The sequence below is a fragment of the Gopherus flavomarginatus genome, chromosome 7 (genome assembly GCF_025201925.1).
Source record: "Gopherus flavomarginatus isolate rGopFla2 chromosome 7, rGopFla2.mat.asm, whole genome shotgun sequence".
NCBI lineage: Eukaryota > Metazoa > Chordata > Testudines > Testudinidae > Gopherus > Gopherus flavomarginatus.
This window is the reverse complement of record NC_066623.1, coordinates 90,985,747-90,995,592: the sequence shown is the minus strand read 5'-3', so window position 1 is coordinate 90,995,592 and position 9,846 is coordinate 90,985,747. Positions and strand designations below refer to the sequence as shown.

General features: G+C 44.6%; 1 long non-coding RNA gene across 1 annotated transcript in view; it reads left to right on the top strand.

Annotated features, from left to right (window-relative positions):
• Window positions 1-9,078, top strand: part of LOC127055193 (uncharacterized) — a 41,227-nt gene extending 32,149 nt beyond the window's left edge. The window contains exon 2 of the long non-coding RNA XR_007775431.1: window positions 237-9,078. This is a non-coding gene — a long non-coding RNA (uncharacterized LOC127055193). The remainder of the gene's footprint in view (window positions 1-236) is intronic.
• Window positions 9,079-9,846: the final 768 nt, after the last annotated feature.

The following is a 9,846-nucleotide window of genomic DNA, read 5'->3' as shown; positions in this document are numbered from 1 at the left end:
CAGCCTAGATGATCATGATAGTCTCTTTTGGCCTTAAAGTCCATGAGAAGAGGTGAGGCAGAAACACAAGGGACCTACTTTTCTTCTCGCTTACACTGGTTAAACACTGCTGCATCTCTACTGACATTAGCAAGTACTTCAGATTTGCACTTGAGTACTTGAGAACAGAGTTTGGATTAGATTCTTGATGAGAAGTAATATCAAATGCAATGGCAGCAATACAAAAATTAGTCAAGGTTCTGACTGTTCCAGAAAGCGTTGGCATGGCTGGTACATAGTTCCTTGCAGGTATAGTTGTGAGGAAGGGCTACTTCCTATACAATAAACCATAATTAAAATCGAGCAATGCATGTTATTGGACAAGGATTTATTTTCTTTTTGTTAAATCATAGAAAATTAGAGTTGAAAGAGACCTCAGGCGGTCATCTAGTCCAACCCCCTGCTCAAAACAGAACCAACCCCAACTAAATTAGCCCAGCCAGGGCTTTGTCAATCTGAATCTTAAAAAATTCTAAGAATGGAGATTCCACCACCTTCCTTGACTTGTTCCAGTTTGCCCTCTAGTGGCTGACATTTACAAAATATGGATTTCTAGAAAATAGTGCTACATAAAGATGCTTTAGAAAAGACTAGGATGCAGGATTTTATTTAACCCTCTTGCCTGACCTATGATTTAATTCTCTATTTTCTTTTCTGTGAGCACACAACTATTTGGGGAGGAGTTTTATTACCCATTGATCCAAGTCCAATGTGAACAAGCCTACTATCCAGCTGCCCCTCTGCCTAGAAAGCAGAGGCATGTAGCAAGCCACCAGCTCTCTCCATCATAAGACAACAGCAGGTGATGGGATGGGAGTATGGGAGGGTCTCTTTACGTCGCCTGATATTTTGCTGTTGGAATGTATTCATCCTGTTAAAGCATATTTTATAAACACATATAGCTACCACGGTCCAACCTTGTCTTCAGGATGACAATAGTAAAAACACACTAAAAGTGTATTATATCCCATAAGTATCATACTGAGATGCTTAACAAAATGGAAAAACAAGATATAACTGACCTTCAAAGGTCTTTTGAGGTAAATCAGAACATCTTGGGGGGAAAAAATGAAACCAAATAGCTGTTGAGTTGCAATGAAGCATTTTCAGGGCTTTTCTCTCACCTTTCCTCAGTGTACCATATAAAACAATTTTTATTGCAATTTCCAGCCCTGTAGAATCAGACTAGTGTATCAGCATCAGTATGTGTGTATTCTGTTTTTCATGCATCATTTAAAAGGATCATCTAATATTTCTGCAGTTGGGGCTCTTTTGTCATTTTCTAGCTTGTGCTGATGTTGAGGAGAGAAGCTGTTGTTTAATAATTTCAGCAGTGTTAACTCTACACAAACACTGAGAGAGAAGGGAAGAAGCTGGAGCAATTCCTAGAGTGCTTTGGTAAGATTTAGCCTGGAAATTATCATTTTGTAACTCTTCTCAAGGGCTGATTGTGAGTGAATCCCAGCTGATCTGCTGCATGCAAAACACCACTTGATTCATGGCAGTTAGGTAAAAGAATTTTTTATCGAGCCTTTTTTTTCACTATCTTCAGGGTCTTAGAGTGAATTGCCTATAGTGTTGTACCTGTTCTAGATTACAGTGCGATGACAGCCATGTTGGTTGTGATGAGGGACTTCCAAAGCTAAAAATGTCAGCCTCTATAGCATGAACTACAGGATTAAATTTATATCTGGAAGCTATGACAAACTCACATCCTTCGTAGCACAGAGGGGGATGTGTAACACACACGAAACTCTGGGTTATATAACTGCTAATGTAGACAGTGCAATGAAGACTTCTGCTCAATGTGCAGCTGCAGTCAAAAATCAAACACAATGTTAAGATTTGAAAGGAAGAGACGATGAATAATACAGGGAATATTATAATGCCATTATATCAAGCAGTGCTGTGATCTCATCTGGAATCTTGTCACCTCATCTCAGAATAGACATTGCTGAATTAGAGAAGATTCAGACATGAAAAGAAAAACTCTCCTAGGAAAAGAGATTGAAAAGAGTGGGATTGTTTACCTCAGAAAGGAGACAAATAAGAGGGAACATAATGAATAGTATGGAGAAGTTAGATTGGGAACTTCTGTTCTCATGGTCTCATAACACAAAAAGAGGGGGATATTTAATTATCTGAAATGGAATCAAATACAAAACTGATAAAAGGAAAAAATTCTGCACACAACACATAGCTGGACAGTGGAGCTCATCGTCACAGGAAATTGTTGAGGCTAGGAGGACAAAGAAAACATGAAAGCAATAGCAGCTACAATTGTAGAATTTGTTCCTCACCGTGAAAGGGAAGAGGGTGCAACCACAATGAAATATTGCATATTATTATTTCATGTTATGGCCATAATTATAGGTGAGGTGTACATACACCTCTACCCCGATATAACGCGACCCGATATAACACGAATTCAGGGGGGATCAAATCAAGTTCAATACAATGTGGTTTCACCTGTAACATGGTAAGATTTTTTGGCTCCTAAGGACAGCGTTATATCGGGGTAGAGGTGTATTTGCAAATGTGAGGAGATGCATGAGGAAAAAAGTACAAAAGTGGGGGAGAGGGATTGCAGAGGGACTAGTCAGTATCTCATGCATTTGCTATCAATATGTTTTGAAATATGTTTGATTCAGAAGAAGAGTCCAAAGATCATAAATGTGCAGGGGGCTGAATCTTCGGCCGTCCCGGTTGTCGGTGGTATTTTGGAGGCAGGACTTTCCGCCGCCTAGGGCGCCAAAAAAGCTGGTGGTGCTCCTGTAAATGTGTCTTCAAAGTGGAAGAGACAGGCCCAGAAACTCAAAAGCATCCCTTGTCCCAATCCACTCAATGCTTGGGCAATGATCCAAGGAGTTTTGGCCCAATTGTGGCAGGGTGGAAAATGAATTCTGCAAAAAAAATGTGTAGCTCCCATGAAGTTAGACATTAAACCACAATGAAAACAATTTTAATATAATCCCAGGTGGAGAGGAAAGAGAAAGAGGGTGTGTATTTTTAAAAAATACAGGATCATCTACTCAGCTGATGTGAATTGATGTAATTCCACTGAAATCATCAGCAAAGATTCTGGCCCCCAGCCTAGGTAAGGAACTGTTTACAATCATAAACTAAAGGAAATATTATTACAAGATAGCATAGTCAGGGGAGGCAGAATAAGGCTAAAAAATTCCAAAGGCTTTGTCAGACAAACATTTTAACACAAGATCAAATTTAACTCTTAAAGTTTAATGAATGGTTTCTATTAGGAACTGCTGTAAGGTTTGAATGGCTTTTTGCATACTCTGTGTATAGGAGGGGCCATTTGTGCTTGGTTGCTGTCTGGTTGAAACAGCATTAAAAATTGACATTCACTGTGTCTTGGTGAGTCAATGAGGAGAATGTGCATTGGTGAAGTAGTGAAATTAAAATAGGTAAAAAAATAGGTTTAGGCTGATAATGATAAATGTTGTAATCCCGTCTATCTGTGAATACAATTTCTGCTTCTAACCCTCCATCTAAAAGTAATGAAGGATATTGGGACAAATAAATAACCACTGTAAATTACAGTTAAGTGAACTGTTGGAAGAAGCAGACAAAAGTTATTTTAGGTGCATTTAGATGTTTGTAGGTACCCACAAAATAACCTTCCTATGTTGAGCCTAGGAAAGACATATTTGCTGTTTTTGAACAGCTTTGGATTTTCTCAGTAAACTGTTCTCCCAGCCCTGCTAGTAACGTAATTAGCATTTATCTAGCAAGTGAGAGTGGCTTAGGCAGTATCTTTAACCTCCAGAGACAATAGAAAATGGGGGTTTACAAAGGCTCAGTACTATAATGCACTTATACAAAGAAAGAGTATTTTGGGGGTTGAAGCAAACTGGGCAGCAATTCACGTAAAACTTTCTAGAATGTTTACAAATATGTAAATAAACCAGGAGGAGAAGGCTTTAAACCATTGTTAATAATCAAAAGAGACAGTAGATGGCATAAGAGACTTGAAAATTCAATGTGGAAAAGTGTTCTCTTCTTCAACATTGTGCCATGTATCCTGTTTTAGCACCAAGACCTCCACTGTGTGAATTCCCCTGGTCTCTTATTCATAAGTTGCACTTTAGTTACACACAGCACATTTGTTTTTTAGTTTACTTACTAACCACTTATTCAAACATTGATGAAATCCTGACCCCATTAAGGTAAATGGGAGTTTTGTCATTGACTGCAATGGGGCTGCGATTTCACTCATTTTTTAAAGGTGTTATTATGAAGTGTAGGCATTTAATTTCCAGCAGCAACCTGATCTTAAGTACACCTTTTACCCCAATGTAACGCGACCCGATATAACACGAATTTGGATATAACTCGGTAAAGCAGTGCTCCGGCAAGGTGGGGCTGTGCACTCTGGCAGATCAAAGAAAGTTCATTATAACGCAGTTTCACCTATAACGCAGTAAGATTTTTTGGCTCCTGAGGACAGCGTTATATCGGGGTAGAGGTGTATTTCTTCCTCTCCTGTCATCCTGGATCCCTTGTCGCTGGCTGCAGTACAATATCATACTTTCTCAAAATGCCACCCGTTGTTCTTTCAAACTAATGAATCAACAGGAACCTAATAGAAGCATCTGATTGGACCAAACTGTTTTATCACCTTTGTTCAGGAATGAAAAGAATCTGTTCAGATCAACCTTTTCCCTCTTTCACTTTAATTTAATGATCTAAATATTTTAGACTCATTACAAATAGGTGAGTTTTAATCAAAACTGAACACAAGCAAATCAAACATGCTGTTTTGATTTCTCCAAATGTCTAGTTGTTTTAAAATGTGTTGAATCCTGAAAATACAAACCCTTTTCTTATCATTAAAATATACCACATTTGGTAATGAGACCTATTGGAAAAATACCTTAATTTCTATCATCATGGACTAAATTGTGTAACGTGTACAAGAATAAATATTAGTATCTAAGTATTATGAACTCCATGGAGTAGGTAGGCATTGTTGTCTGCAGATGGAGAAAATGGGGCCGAAAGACCACCAGACTTGCCAAAGGCCACACTGCAAGTCAGTGTTAGAGCCAGGGTTAGACGTCAGGACCTCCTTCCAGCCCTCGTTTCGTTACACAAGTGCAATGAAAGTAAAGAATAGAGGGGTGAGAACCCCTCAGTGGTCTTGGTGGGCTCTAAAATGTCAGCAGCATACTTGTTACAGCTGCTGTACCCCAAAAAATCAGCGAACCGAGATTCAGGGTCCAAACATTTGCTAAACACACTATAACAGATTCAAAAGTGAGGGAGCAAAGTACAAGGTTACAGCTTTTATATTTTCTGTTTGTTTATTATGGGTAAAGGGGCTAGAACACAAGTCAGTATATGATGAATAAAGCAGCAGAAAAGGCAGATGAACAAAGAAACTCACGAAGAAGCAGAAGAACTGTGTGAATAGCGAGGGCTGTCAGTCTATCTGAAGACATCAGAGCTGGTGACCTTGCTGCACTTACATGCCATGAAGAGCAATGGGGTTCCTACCCCAAACGGGTCCAGAGAAGTCCCTTTTTCTCCTACAGGGCATAGAGACCAAGCAGATGGTTCCCCAGATGATCCAGCAGAGGTAGCAGTGATGTTGAGATGTTTAGACCTGTGGAGGCTGGAGTGGAAAGGCTGCTTGTGAAGGAAAGGTGGAAGAAACTGGAGGCCAGGGATCAGGAAAGTGGAGGCAGAGCTGGAGCAATAGAAGCTTGCTGCCCGGAACAAACAAGCAGCTTAAACAGTCAAGTCATGCCCATGGGACCCAGGAGGAAGGACATAAGGGTGTGCCTGATCAGGGGCAATATGGGTATGATGGATGCCATTGCTCTGCCTGTAGTCTTCAGCATTATGGCCACTGAAGGGTTTTCTGGTTGTTGGAGTGTGGGACGTTTTTCTTGTGTTATTTTCTGTAATGAAGTAAATGGGTTAAACTCTCAGGTCTCAGGTAGAAGCCTATGAGGGCCAGATTCAGTGGGTGGGGGGGGGGGAAATTGCTGTCTACCCTTGCCTGGGAAACTGAGTTGGAGGTAAATGTGGCTGTGGCACAGCGAAAAGGTGCTGTGGTCCAGAATCTGCTAGGAGCAGTCTCTTAGCGTATGTGCAACGTGCCTTAGGATTCATCACCAAATTTGGTCCACTTATTGGATCATTAACTTCCTTGGCCCGAGCCAGGCACTGATGGGGAATGTAACATGAATGCTGAGCCATTGCCCCCTGGTAGGAGCAGTGAGACACTGCTATGGCTAGGAAATGCTGTGGGACAGGGTCCGCTGGCAACCCAGAAACTAGGCACAGCAGTAAAGCAATGTGGGTGGCGCTGTGTGATAAAAGTGCTGACAGATTCATGCTATCTTGTGTAACCTCCCCTTTCCTCCCTGGATTACTGAACAGCAGGCAACACTCACCTGGGTGCCTGATGTTGACAGTAAAGGAGATCCTGAGTATCCCAGTGGTGATATTGGCTAAATGGGAATCCTCTAGCCACCCCTCTGCTGCAATCCCTTTACAGTACTAGTAATGGAAATTAATCTTGGAGGTACCTGCATCTGGTTGGACCTTGTACCATGCATGCCTTGGGAGCCTCAAGGAATTAACCTGAGCTAATCTATGCAATGTGTCTACGTCAAAAGTACCAATTATAAACAATATGTGTCTAATATAAGCTTAGTTTAGAATTAACACACCTTTACTTAACAACTTAAAAACCATGATATTGCAGACAGAGATTAATTAAAATGTCACAACCAATTTAAATCAGCAAGGGGCAGTTCAATATATTAATGCAGTTTACAGTAGAAAGTGAAACTTATTTAACTTGCATTTACACTATCACCATTTCCCCCACCTCTGTACGTGCGCGTCTCTGAATTTCAGCTTCCTAAACACTTGCGTGGGTGCATTTGAAGACATGGGTGTAGTTTGAGGAGGTACAGGGAGGGTCTTGCTCCCCTAAAGAGAGGTGAGGCCTGGGGGAGGCATGCGGGGTCCACTCCCCTCCCCTCAGCTTTCTGTCAGTGCTGAACTGCCCTGCAGGGCTTGTTTTGCTCAATCTGGGGGGGGGGGGAGGGGGAGGGGAGGGAGCAGACATGCCAAACCCGTGGAAAAAAATGCAGCAATCAGGCTTGTTTTTCGGCTTGTGAGTTGCTTGTTGGCTGGTTTTGGCTTGTAGCATGTTGTAGTTTGTTGCTTATTTTTTTTGATCAGCTCCGGGCAAGCAGGGGCAAGGGGGAGGTGGGGCAAGCAGAGGCAAGGGGCAAGCAAGGGCAAGACGAGAGCGAGAGTCCGGGGTGCCCAGCAGGCCCACCACAGTCCCAGACTGCAGGCCAGGGGGAATCTAGTCACTCATTGGAGTTCTTAGGGATTGTCTTATATTGGCCTTGTTTTGAAATGGGATTAGTTTGATTTTCGGTTTATTGGGAAAGGGTGCTTATTTACCACATGATAGTTGGCAACTGTGTGTGGGAGGGGAGGGAAGAGCGGGGAGGGGGGGTTCTATCCGTCCCACACTGTGCCTCTCCCCTCTGCTGGCAGGTCAAGCAGTGCAGCCAGGCAGCCCAGCGGGATGGGGAACAGGACAGAGCAGCTGCTCCAGGTTACCACCTCAGCAGTTGGCCGCCACCTCTTGGGTCCTAGTTCTACCTGTTTCTTGTATGAATGCACACAGCAGACAGAGCAAAGGGAGGCAGGGTGGGGCTGGGGAAGAGACAGTGGAGAAATAGGGGATAGGACTGGGGAAAAAAAGGGGCTGGGAGAGTGGATTAAGGTGCTCCCACCCCACCTATTCCACTTGCGATCCCCCCCTCGTTCTGTCCCCTCCACCTGCGGCTCGCTTGCAGCCCCACCCCTTTCTGCCCCTTCCCCAGGCCCACCCCTTTTCCATCCAGGGCCCCCCCATTCCACCACCCACTAAAACCCCCATCCTGTTTGCACCTTTCTCCCCCTCCCACCACTGTGGCTCCCAGACTGGAGAAGCTTTGTCCCAGTTCCATGGTCCCAGGCCTGCAGCAGGGAGTGAGAGCTCCTCCTGTCCCAGACCTGCAGCAGGGGAGTTTGGGTGCTGGGTCTTCCCTGCCACCCCTTGCGCTTCTGCAGGTAACCAGGGTTGGAGCGTCGGGGCTTTGCCTGCGCCACCGGCCCGTCTGCTCCCGGCACTTCTGCCATGGGGCGTCCCCTGCCACCCTACCGAATCTGCTGGGGAGGAGGGAGTGGGCTGGGTCTTTCCCCATCCCACAGCTTCTGCTGCTGGTAGGGGTGCTGGGGTTTCCCCTGCTACCCCGCACCAGGGTTGTCCCGCCTGTCTGGCGCTTCTGGGAACTGGGGGCAGGTGCTGCTGCTGGAGCTTCCCCTAATGCCCCATGCTGAGGTCAGGCGCGGTGTGTGGGTGTGTGTGTGTGCTGGGGGCTGCCCTAGCAGTCTGGCACTTCTGGGGACCAGGGAGAGGGAGCTGCCACTGGGGATTTCCCTGCCGCCCCACAGTGGATTTACACTGGGGGTGGGAGAGCCCATTTTTCCAGTTCCCACCAACTGGCCGGCATCCCTGGGCATGGACACTGTGGGCCCAGTGGATAATCCACCATTGGAGTGGGGTGTCATAAACAGATAGCTAAGGGTTAATGTCTCTTTCACCTGGAAAGGAGTAACCTGAAACACCTGACCAGAAGACCAATCAGGAAACAAGACTTTTTCAAATCTGGGTGGAGGGAAGTTTTGGGTGAGAGTTCTTTGTTCTTGTCTTGGGTCTGTCCCCTCTCGGCTATGGGAAGGATTTTTCTGTCTCCTGCTTTCTAATATTCTGTTTCCAAGTTGTGAGTACAAAGATCATAAAACAATAGGGGTTATTGGTTTTTTTTCTTTTGTATTTACATATGTGTAGTTGCTGGAGTGTTTTGAATTGTGTTCTTTTGAATAAGGCTGTTTATTCATATTTCTTTTAAGCAATTGACCCTGTATTTGTCACCTTAATACAGAGAGACCATTTTTATGTATTTTTCTTTCTTTTTACATAAAGCTTTCTTTTTAAGACCTGTTGGAGTTTTTCTTTAGTGGGAACTCCAGGGAATTGAGTCTGTAGCTCACCAGGGAATTGGTGGGAGGAAGAAGTCAGGGGGAAATCTGTGTGTTAAATTTACTAGCCTGACTTTGCATACCCTCTGGGTGAAGAGGGAAGTACTTGTGTTTCCAGGACTGGAAATAGGGCGGGTGGAGTCCCTCTGTTTAAATTCACGGAGCTTGCTTCTGTGTATCTCTCCAGGAACCCAGGGAGGGAACACCTGGAAGGGAGAAGGGGGGGGAAAGGGTTTATTCCCCTTTGTTGTAAGACTCAAGGAATTTGGGTCTTGGGGTCCCCAGGGAAGGTTGTTGGGGGGACTAGAGTGCCCCAAAACACTCTAATTTTTTGGGTGGTGGCAGCTTTACCAGGTCCAAGCTGGTAACTAAGCTTGGAGGTTTTCATGCTAACCCCCATATTTTGGACGCTAAGGTCCAAATCTGGGAATATGTTATGACATGGGGCCTTGGGGGGAAGAGGCAGCAGAAGGGCAGGGACTAGGGGAGGGGAGGTGCAGTGGAGGTGGGGCCTCAGGGGAAGGGACAGAGTGGTGGGGCAGGACCTTGGTTTTGGGTGTCGGCAGCCCACCACTTTTAGGGAGCTGCTGGAGCTCCTAGGCAGAAATAACTCTTACGTCATGGCCAATGGACAAACCACCAGTATCAAACTCAGGGGGGAGACTGTGATAATCAGGGTGTAGATGTAATGCTGACAGCCCCTGGTCACTGGCAGGCAGGAGCAAA